The sequence below is a fragment of the Lepisma saccharinum genome, chromosome 2 (assembly GCF_977018435.1).
Source record: "Lepisma saccharinum chromosome 2, izLepSacc3.1, whole genome shotgun sequence".
Taxonomy (NCBI): domain Eukaryota; kingdom Metazoa; phylum Arthropoda; class Insecta; order Zygentoma; family Lepismatidae; genus Lepisma; species Lepisma saccharinum.
The window spans coordinates 43,614,123-43,626,717 of NC_139230.1; positions in this window are offsets into that span (position 1 = coordinate 43,614,123).

Consider the following 12,595-nt stretch of genomic DNA (forward strand, 5'->3'; position numbering starts at 1 on the left):
CTGGATATGTTATGGCCTAACTGGAGGCAAAATTTTATGTTACAGCAGATAGGAGTTCAGAGTTGTTCTAATAAGGAAGTACTGATGAATAATTTGTTGTCTGAGTACAAGGCAGTCTTTTCAGATGATCTTAGGGAGCCTATTAAATGTTTTAAAGCTGTGTTTCCGGTTAAACCTAGCAGTACACCTATTTTTAGGAAAGCTTATGAAGTACCTTATAGTTTAAGTGAACAGGTTAAAAAGGATATAAGTAAATTGGTTTCCGATGGCATACTGTCAGAAGTAACTTATTCTAACTGGGCATCACCACTGGTAAAAGTTGTCAAGAAGTCAAATGATCGTAAGTTATGTGCTGATTTTAAGACAGGACTGAATACTTTACTTGAGAAAGTAACTTATCCATTACCAAAAATAGATGATATTTTGAACACATTAGGTGATTCTGATACATATGTGGTTCTTGACATGAAGAATGCATTTCTACAGTTGGAAGTAGATGAAGATTCGAAGAAATATTTGGTAATAAATACTAATTTTGGTTTATTTGGTTACAACAGATTACCTTTTGGTTTGCAGTGTAGTCCTTTGATATTTCAACACGTAATGGATCAGATATTAACAGGAATTCCATTCTCTAAATGTTACTTAGATGACATAATTATATGTGGTAAAGGACTGGAACAGTGTTATAATAACGTGAGGAATGTACTAGATCGTCTTCAGAAATATAATGTGAAGGTAAATGCTAAGAAGTGTCAATTTTTTGCTACGGAAGTTGAGTATTTAGGATTTTGCATTTCTGGTGAAGGAATTAGACCATCTGTGAAGAACTTAGAAGCAATATTAAAATGTGCTGTACCTAGTAATGTCAGTCAACTCAAGTCATTTTTGGGAGATATTTCCTTTTACCATAGGCATATACCCAACTTGTCAATGCATATACCTCATTTGCATGAATTGCTGAAGAAAGGACATAAATGGGAATGGACTGATGTTCATCAACAGGAATATGAATTAGTAAAGGAAATGGTGAAGAGAGCAGATGCCATTTTTCCTTTCGATCAGAATTTGGAAGTTGTACTAATTACAGATGCAAGTCCTGTAGGAATAGGTTTGTCAATTGTGTAATGTGTACAAAAGTAATTTACGCACAGTAGCTTGTTCATCAGCAACGTTAACTGACGCTCAGAAGAACTATTGTCAGTTTGAACGGGAAGCTTTAGCTCTTATACATGGCGTGAAGAAATTTCACAAATATTTGTATGGAAGAACTTTCACTGTACATAGCGATTCTCTTCCTGTGAAATATATTTTTGGAGAAAAAGCTAAAATTCCTTCTACGGGTAACAGTAGACTTCAAATATGGGCTTTGCTTTTATCAACGTATGATTTTAAAATTGAATACACTAAGCATGTGGAAGTAGCAGATCTGTTATCAAGATTACCCTTAATGGAAGTACCTGAAGATGATGTTCCTAGCGATGAGTATGTATTTCACTTAGAATGTGAACCAGTCTTGTTACAATGTATTAAGGAAGAAACAGCCAAAGACTTGTTATTTCAGCAGATAAAGTTGTATGTTACTGAAGGATGGCCAGCAAAGCTAAATAAAGATCAACAAACTTCACCATTTGCACATTTTTTCCTTAGAAGACATGAAATAGTGATTGTAAAAGAATGTTTGATATGGGGCAAGAGGTTAATTATTTCACGATCGTTGCATGATACAGTCTCGAAAAAACTGCACGCAAATCATCTAGGTTTGTGGAAATTACAACAATGAGTAAGATCTATGTATTGGTGGCCGCAAATTGATATTGACTTAGAAAGAGAAGTTATTAACTGTCCACAGTGTCAAGCACTTCAGAACAATGCTCCGCAAAATAAATATGTACCTTGGGAGCACACAGATAAGCCATTTCAAAGAGTTCATTTGGATTTCTTTCATTTCGCTGGTCGCACATGTTTATAGTTAGTTGATTCATGCACACGATGGATAGAGGTTTGGAAAGTTAAGTCTGCATCTAGTGAAGAAACGATAAATTGTCTCAGAGAATGTTTTGAAAGATATGGATATCCCAGTGTATAGCATGTGATAATGGACCTCCATTTTCGGGAAGGAAGCTTAAAGAATTTTGCACTAAGTTAGGAATACGAATTATTCATTCACCACCATATCATCTACCCAGTAATGGATTAGCCGAAAAGTGGGTGCAAAACGTAAAAAGTACTCTGAAGAAGAGGTGGTTAGAAGATTGCCATCTAGGAAGAAGTTTCGATTTCAGAGAAGCGGTGGAAGGTGCGTTAAGAGTAGCCAGGTTTACACCTTGCCATGCTACGGGGAAGACTCCTGCAGAGTTGTTGTTGTCATATCAACCTCGTAATATCTATAATTGGTCCTGGTCGCAAATAATGGAGAAGGAAGTGGTGAGAAGTGAGACCAATAAGAACGAAGAATTACCATCAATCGGAAGTACATTGTGGACAAGAAATTATACATCCAGATTTCCGAAATACGTACGAGCCACAGTTACGGGTCATTTAGGAAGACGCTTGTTATTGGTCAATGCCGGTGGAACAACGAGAAGGGTACACCTGCATCAAGTGAAGTTTAAATCTAACAGGTCGGATACAGACAGTGGATAAGATAACTTTTGGATCTTTGATGGTTCCGTGTCGGCACAGGACAGGTCATGTGAGGAGAGACCGGGGACTGGGCGAGAGGAAGCTGTTACCGCCTCCGCAGTGAACAGTCCACGACGATCTTTTAGGAGGAGGAAACCACCTGACAGGCTGCAGCTGTCATTTGGAAGAAGGGGAAAGTTTCAGTAGCTAGATTGTGAAATATCTATGATGTTATTATATCTTTGAATATAGATGTTCAATTGTTTTGTTGATTTGGATTCTCAAGCATGGAGTTAGCCATGTTGTATATTCTTAGTTATGGATTAAATTGTTATTTTGTATAAAATCGAACCCACATGATTTATTGTATCATATTAGCGTGGTTGGTAACACAACACTAGTTTTAACGGCACACACTTAACTGGCTTCCGGGCATACAACCCACCACTATTCATCGTGTAATGGTTTTTGGGGACACACGGACACCTGAAGCACCGACAAGGTCTTGAGCAATTTGGACTGGAGTGGCAGATCAATTCTTTTTTGCCACCTGGACGATGTACCGATCCTGGCGAGCAGTTGTACACCTTAAACGACCTCCACCATGCATACGCAAAGCTGTTCGTCTGGTACGAGTAGCTTTCTGAAGTCGGGAAATGACACTTTTCGATACCCCCATAACACGTGCCACTTTAGTGACACTTCGCCCTGACTCCAGCTGACCAACCCCTCTGCCCGGTTGGTAATCACTTAAATGTACTCTTGTATCCTGGAATGGATAACATCAATCCTGAACTAAATAAAGCTAATGTGGAAACTTCCATTGACCTATTACTACCGATGTTAGAGAAAGTATGGAATGAAGAAAAACTTCCATTAGAATGGAGAGAAGGTTTAATAGTAAAGCTGCCAAAAAAGGGAGATACAACTAACTGTAAAAATTGGAGGGGAATTACTTTGCTAAGTATACCAAGCAAGATACTATCGAGGATAATCTTAAATAGAGTGAAGAATCTTGTAGAATCAATATTGAGGAAAGAACAAGCTGGTTTCCGCAGACAACGTAGTTGTGTCGATTTAATAAATACTCTAAGAATAATTCTGGAACAAAACAATGAATGGCAAGCCACCTTATATCTTACATTCATCGATTTTGAAAAGGCTTTTGACTCACTAAATAGAAGAGTCATGTGGCAGACACTACCAGACTATGGTATTCCAACGAAAATATTAAACCTAATGAAAGATATGTTTGAAGGTTTCAGGTGCAAAATCCTACGTGAAGAACAGATTACAGAATATATAGATGTTACAAATGGAGTGAGACAGGGCTGCATTCTATCTCCGACAATATTTCTGCTAATACTAGATGCAGTTATGAAGAAAACGATGGGTTGCAGGAAAAGAGGAATACAATGAAGACTCAAAGATAGACTAGAAGATCTAGATTTTGCGGATGACATCTGCTTATTATCTCAAAGACTTAGCGACATGAAGGATAAACTAAAAAGACTACAGGAAGAAGCAAAGATAACAGGACTCACTATTAATGTGAACAAGACTAAAGAAATGAGAGTCAATGTAAGAGGAAAAGAAAAATTGAATGTTTGTCATGAGCTGGTTGAACAAATAGAGTCATTTACATATTTAGGAAGTCTCATAACAAAAGAAGGAGGTTCAGATGAAGACATACAAAATAGACTCAAGAAAGCCAATGTGGCATTTATACAACTGTATCCCATTTGGAAAACCTGCAATGTTTCTAGAAAGACAAAAATTAGGATTTTCAATTCAAATGTAATATCAGTTTCACTGTATGCTTGCGAAACATGGAAAACCACACAAGCTAACACGACAAGGATACAAACCTTTATGAATCGCTGTCTCAGACGTATCCTCAATATAAAATGGCCAGAAATAATATCAAATGAAGAACTATGGAGAGAAACTAAACAACAGCCAATTGCAACCCAAATAAAAAGAAGAGAATGGAGTTGGTTAGGACACACCTTACGAAAACCAACTGGAGCAATAGAGAAAGCAGCCTTAGACTTTAACCCCCAAGGAGCCCGGAAAAAAGGACGTCCGAAAATGACAGGAAAGAGAACAGTAGAAGAAGAAGCAGCCGAGAAAGGAAAAACATGGAGAGAGGTCAAGGAGTTGGCACATCACAGAGCCAAATGGAGGAGTTTCACTGAAGCCCTGTGCTCCTAATGGAGCAAAAGGAATTAAGTCAAGTAAGTCATAATAGGCACTCAAATACACTCGCACTTCACGCGAGGGCATAACAAACTTCTTACATGTCATTACAGTACCGCCTCCTTCAAATCATCATTTTCGGTAAATGCAGTTTCAACCTGGAATAAATTGCCCATAACAATAAAGTAGTGGTACTTGTGCTATAACCAGGACCACTTACAAGTGTAGAAAGGAAGAGCCTCTCCCAAGCAGATTTGTTTATACTTAAAACAAGCTCAACATGCCCATATGAGCTTTTTGCTCAAGTGTGGAACCCCCTCTAATCCAAGATTTTTGTATAAATGCCCTCGGGAATTTCTCAGAAAGGAAGAGCCCCCCTCAGATTGATGTGCCTATACTTACAAAAGGCACTTCTGTGAGATTGTTGTCCATAAATTTGTTAAAAATATGGTCTTCTTGATATTGTATGATATAGGCAAGTTATTCAAGAAAAATAGGCAAGTTATTCAAGATCTAGAGAATGGCAAGAGATTTTTGAAAAATTATAGAGATCAAAAAGTTGCATCTTGAAATGCCCATGAGAAATCACCAAGCCCCATGTCCCTAGCATTCATGGTTCCGAAGATATTAACAACTTTGTTAATATTGCATTTTTCAGAAAATTCTATTTATAGAACAGACATAAATCAGAGATTTGCAGCTTAAATATTGCATATATCGGGAAAATTATAGAGACATAAAATATAGAGAATCATGCCTACAATGTGTCTACAAAATTTCAAGTCTCCAGTACTGATAGTTTCTGAAAAATCTCAAATTTAAAGAAATTATCGATTTTTTAACAAAACTTCTAAACAACATCCAGAATTGATATAAACTACTCCCATGCACCTATCTTGAAAAATAGGCAAGTTATTCAAGATCTAGAGAACAACAAGATATTTTGAAAAATTTATAGACATCAAAAAGTTGCATCTTGCCATGCCCATACCAAAGCAACAAACCCCATGTCTCTAGGATTCATGGTTCCGAAGATATAAGAGAAACAAAATTATCGATTTTTTCCAAAATTTCAGTATGTTGCTCGGGGGGCCAAGCAGTTGCCATAAGATTAACACAGGCCATGTAGTTCTCAACCGGCCTGGGAATCAATATATGGATTCTCAACTGACCCAGTACTCAAGCTTCTGGAAATCAATATATGGATTCTCAACTGACCCAGTACTCAAGCTTCTGGAAATCAATATATTGATTTGTTCTATTGCCTTCAGCAATTCTATTAGCAGCTCCTGCAGTCTTATTAGCAGTTTTATTGCCAGTTGGAGGAGCAGTTCCTCAAATTCTCGCATGGCGCTGTGAGCATCGGATTGCTGTGAGCATTGGATCAATACATTAGTACCTCGGATTCCCGAGGTGTGGGTGTGTAGGGGTGGAGGCAGCATTGTGGTACGATCAATACTTGAGGAAGTTTTATTTGCCTTCAGCAATTGCCTTGATGGATTAGTTCCTGCGAGCGCCAGGGCATGGCGTGCAGTGTTGATTGCATGTACACCCAGCAGAGAAACGGGAGGTACGCACAGGAGAAAATACTCCAGCCATGCAGAGTCACCCCCATAAATATAATTATCCTAGGATCAAAATTAGTAACAGAATAGAGAAACAAAAATTATAATAGGGCTTGGATACAGCTACCAGCCATTATATTTTTATTTTGAACACAGCACTTAAAACTAAGCCAAGATGCACCCCCACCCACCCCCACCCCTACACACCCCCACCCACACCCACCCACACCCACCCACATTCATACATATTTACTTCCCGGCACACTTCTATTGCATCATGTTCTGCAATATTAATTGATTAAATGCTTATGACATAATGTGCTGATGTGGTGTTTTCTGATTGGTTTAAATAAGCAGTGTTTCTATTGGCTCTGTAAAACTATATAAGGCAGGGCACAGTGCAGATTCTTCACCATTGCTGGATCGGCAGTGGAACCCACAAGTGGGGGATAGAACCTGAACAGGCTCCACCAAAGTATAGGAGACTTGAAGCATATAATTTGGCGGAATAACCCAAGTAAGGTCATAGAAACAATATACACTAATACAATAAAAGCCAGGGGGGGGAAGAGGGGGGGAAAGCCCAAAGTGGTTCCTAAATACAAAATAATTAATATCTCAAGAACTAATTGACATAGAGCTATGCAGTTTTTTTGTCTGCAATGAACCCAACTGATATTTTTAATTAAGCATAGAATTTTGATTTGAATCCCAAGAAATTTTATATAATAAACCAACAACAAAAATACCAAGGCCAAAAATATTAACACACACACACACACACACACACACACACACACACACACACACAGCACAGTGCTGAACCCAACTGATTAAGCATAGAATTTTGATTTGAACCCCAGGAAATTGTATATAATAAACAACGGCAAAAATGCCAAATCAAAAATATTGTGACCAATGCAATAAAAATATATTTAGCTCTAATTGGGCCAGACACCAAAAGATTTGTAACCCAGACAAATGCAGAGCTCCCACAAAAATTTGCCCCAAATGCCATAGAAAATATAACATGCAATACTTCACATATACACATAGAGATACTTGTTCTGTACAGTCATCAACATTGCCCCCACAACCATCTACATCTGGTCTGAAAAGAAAACATGAAGCACCTCTTAATGCCGGACCTGCAAAGCAGCCACGCTATGAACCCATCCATAGCAGTTTTAATGCCCAACTTAGGGATTACCGGTTTGTATCAGAGCCAAGATGTGGTATTCAGAATTTCTTGAACAGTGTAAAACCTGATCTGCAGGCAATTCTAAATGCACAAAATGGCTCTTATAAGCTGTCCCTCAAATTGTTTACACAATATAAGAAACCAAATGGCACAAAATTTACACAGCCCCACATAACAGAAACTGTACCGGTATATTCAAATGCAAATTCAGACACAATAATAAACAGTTTAATAGATCAATTGAATATTAAGCACTCTGAATTTGAGGCAAAAGAGTCTGGATGGAGCCTATGCGGCTCTCCACACAAGTTATATGTTAATATTTCTGAATTCAGCCCATTACAAGGATCTACATATTTGCCATTACCTATTAATATTAAAAACAAAACAGCCGTGGTTAATATAAAAAATACCGACCAGAAATGCTTTTTGTGGTGTATATTAGCTGCTTTGTTTCCAGTTTCAAGGCATCCTGAAAGAATAAATTATTACAAACAACATGAACATGATTTTGACGATGCAATAGAGGGTTTAGAATATCCAATGTATGTACAGAATATTGATAAATTTGAAAAAAAGGCCAGGGATATCAATGGCAAACAATTATCTATTAATGTATATATTTGCTCCACTGGCAGTGACAATTGCTTGATAGAACCTCTCAGAATCAGTGCAATTGATGATGAATCTGGTATTCCAATTGATTTGCTCTTAATTGAAGGGGATGGCAAATATCATTATACTCTGATACATAATCTTGAAGCTTTAGTGAGAACACAACTAGACAAATCTAATAGAATATTCAAGTTGTGCAGAAGATGTTTAAGTGTATTTGATGGTAGAAAAACATTGAATGGGGTTTGTAAAGTGAGTGCAGAAATTGCCAAAAACAGGTTAATTGAACATTTAAAATACTGTGGCAACCATAAACCTGTTCATATGGTGATGCCTAATCCAAGTGAAAATTGCAAATTCAAAAAGTTTGAAGCCTTGTTGGAACACCCAGCATATATTCTCTGTGATTTTGAATCAATCCTCAAATCTCTTGCATCCTGCAATCCAGATCCTGAAGAATCTTCAATTACACCATACCAGCTACATGAACCTTCCAGCTTTTGTTATGTGGTTGTACAGGATGGTGTTGTTACTAAAGAAAATTCATACTTGGGGCCAGATGCCATCAAAATATTTGCACATAGAATAGAAAATGAGTGCCGTGACATAGCATCTAAAATCTTATTAAAATCAAAGCCCATGTTGCCTTTAACAGAGAAAGAGATTGAAGATTTCAACAATGCAGAAAAATGCCCGGTATGTGATTCTGAATTTTCAGATACAAATATCAAGGTGAAACACCATTCTCATACAGATAGTAAATTCAAAATGGCCCTGTGTAATAGCTGCAATATTAAGATCAAGAGACCAAGATTTATCCCCATATTTTGCCATGGAGCATCCAATTATGATTTCCATCATTTGATCAGGTACGAGGGGTTTGAGAAGCAGAATTTAAATTAAAGTTAATGGAGTTTCTATTCAAATAAGATTTCTTGATTCTTACAGATTTTTACCTGCTAGCCTGGATACACTGGCCACTCAATTATCTGATGATCAATTCAAAATCACACGTGCCTTGTTTCCAAATCAGGATCTGAAATTAATTAGGCGGAAGGGTGTATATCCATATGATTATGTTACAGATTTTTCTAAATTTGATGAGTGTTCCCTGCCTCCACAACATGAGTTTTACAGCAAAATCAGAGGTTCTGGAATCACAGATGAAGATTATCACCATGCCCAATTGGTGTGGAACAATTTAAAATGCCGGACATTTGGTGATTATCACATGGCATATTTGAAACTTGATGTGACCATCTTAGCAGATATAATGCAGACATTCAGAAAATCTTCCATGCAAAATTATGGACTGGACCCAGTGTATTTTACAGTGCCCCGGGCCTAGCATGGGCTGCAATGTTTTTAAATACCAAAAAGCCATTGGATCTGATCCAAGATCAAGATATGTATCTGTTTATGGAGCAAGGTATAAGAGGAGGGATGGTGCAATGTTCTCAGAGATATGCCAGAGCAAATAACAAATATATGCCTGATCATGATCCAGCACGGCCATCAAATTATATAGTGTATGTAGATGCCAACAGCCTCTATGGTCATGCCATGATGCAAAAATTGCCATATGCAGGGCTTGAATGGGTCGAAGATTTCAGTATTGAAGATCTTCAGAACTATGATGACCGTGAACATAGCCTCTTCTTAGAGGTTGATCTGATAATTCCAGATCATTTACATAACAAATTTTCTGAGCTGCCCCCAATTCCCGAGGTTCAGTGCTCACCTGGCTCTAAACAGAAGAAGCTCATGATGACACTGGAGCCAAAACAGGGCTATGTCACATATTACAAGAACCTCCAGTTCCTGATGAGACATGGTGTTCAAGTGACCAAAGTTAGAAAAGTTTTGAGGTTCAGGCACTCAGAATGGTTGAAACCATACATTGATACAAACACGGAGCTTCGAACATCTGCAAAGAGTGAATTTGATAAGACCTTGTTTAAATTAATGGTTAATTCAGTATATGGCAAAACAATTGAAAATGTCAGAAAACATACCGATGTTAAAATAATTACTGACCCCAGCCTGAGCAAAAAATTGGTTGCAAAGCCTAATTTCAATTACAGAAGAATTTATGATGAAAATATGGCACTTTTCAACATGAAAAAAACAAGGATTAAGTTTGATAAACCTATTTATGTAGGGGCTGCAATATTGGAATTGTCCAAATTACATATGTTAATATTGTATTATGATGTGCTGAAACCTTTTTATGGTGATAATATAAAATTGATGTACATGGACACGGATAGTTTTATTCTTGATATTAAAACAGAAGATGTTTATAAAGATATGACCCAGCCTGAATTGTTTCAATACTTTGATACCAGTGAACATAAAAAGATTCAACACCACCACAACAAAAAAGTGCCCGGCAAGTTAAAAGATGAGACACTTGGTGATGTTATTGTGGAATTTGCTGGGTTAAGTGCCAAGATGTACAGTTTTAAAACATGTAATGCTGTTGTCAAAAAAGCCAAGGGCATTGGCAGAGTAACTGTGGAAAAAGAGCTCCAATTTGAAGATTATAAAAATTGCCTCAAATCCCAGAGCTTAATCAAAACATCAGAATCCAGAATCCAGAGTGTGGATCACTTATTGACTTCAAATTTTGTAAGAAAAGTGGCTCTGGACCCACATGATGATAAGAGATGTATTTTATCATGTGGCATACATACTTTACCATGGGGTCATTGTGATTTGAAAAATGGCAATCAATGCACAAGCACAGAGCATGATTTGAAATAAATAAACATGCCTATGAACTTATTTGGGTTCAAAAAACGGGCTGTTATGGACCTGCCAACACCACAACCCTCTTCTGATATGCTGTCTAAACTGAGTGGCTTCTTAATTATTCATCTGAACAGCATACTTACAGATATTGATGATGAAACAGGCAAAATATTGTACATATTTAACAATAATTTAAATCATTACCAATTACCTGTAGGTGGTCAATTGCAATTTATTACAACCCCTGAGGGTGATGTTAAAATTTCAGTAGGGAGAAATATTTATAGAATTAAGCACTCAAACATGATTTCCGGCACTGTTTATACTGTTTCTGCTGGTGACTGCTTATATATTGAGGTCCCTGGATCCTATGATAAGCTTATACCCTTTTTTATAGAATTAAGAATCAGATACTCTATAATAAATAACTACTAAATCAAAATGCCTAATGATATTTTTGGCCATACAAGACATGAAGATCACAGTGATGAGATTTTGATGCTTGATGTCAGAGTCAAGAAATTAAGAAGTGATTTACAAGCTTTACAAACCACACTCAATGCCAGTCTTCAATTAGAAATTACAAATTTGCAATCACAATGCATGGACCCTCTTCTTAAAATTGATTCTGAACTCAAATTGCTGCTTCAGAAATATACTGACCTGGCTACATTAGATAATTTTCAAAGTTTGGAAGAGGCTGTAGCAGCTCTTCAAGCCAAATTTAAGACCCAGGCTAACAACTCTGAGCAATTGAAACAACAATTGGAAGAGCAGATAAATAATGTCCAGTCACAGCTCCAAACAATTGTCAAAAGCATAAAATCACAAGAAGATTTTGATCTAGTGATTTCTACTCTAAAAGAACAGATTCAGTCACTCCAAATACCTAATCTGGACCCTCTGAACAATGCCATAGCCGAGGTTAAAGAAAAAATTGAGACACTTGAAAATTTTATGAACAATTTGCCATCTTCTGATGCTTTAAATGCAATAACTCGGAGTGTTGCAAATATTAAGCTGCAACTTGAAACATATGAAGATTTTGGAAAAATTCAAAGTTCCATAACCCATCTTGAAGGTACAATAGCAGCAGTGCAAAGTGATTTGGCAAATGTACTAGAATCCAGATTGCCCGGGATTGTAGATACCCTTGTTAGTGTCCAGCAACAAATCACAAAGCTTGAAAACCTCAACACTGAATCTGAACTATCTCATTTTCATCACTTGATAGATGATATCCAAACAAAACTTGAAATTTTACAACAATCCACACCCACTCAGGCAGATATAGCCCTGCTCCAAAATGCTATGCAAAATGTGGCTCATGCTTCTGAATTACACAATGTGAAATTGGCACTTGAATCTTTGCAAAATACAGTATCAAATCTGCCCACATCACAGGAACTTAAAAATATAAAGAGGGCAGTGAATAGGATATTGAAATCAGAAGATATCAAGAATATCCAGGCAGAGATCAAACATCTCACTCAGACAGTGGCCACTCTTCCAACCAATCAACATATTAATGAACTGCATGCCCTGTTTGAGGATATCAGAAGACAGGTCCATGATCTTACTGCTCAAAATTCAAAATTGGCAATTGTTGAAAATTTGCAACAAATTGTAGCTAATA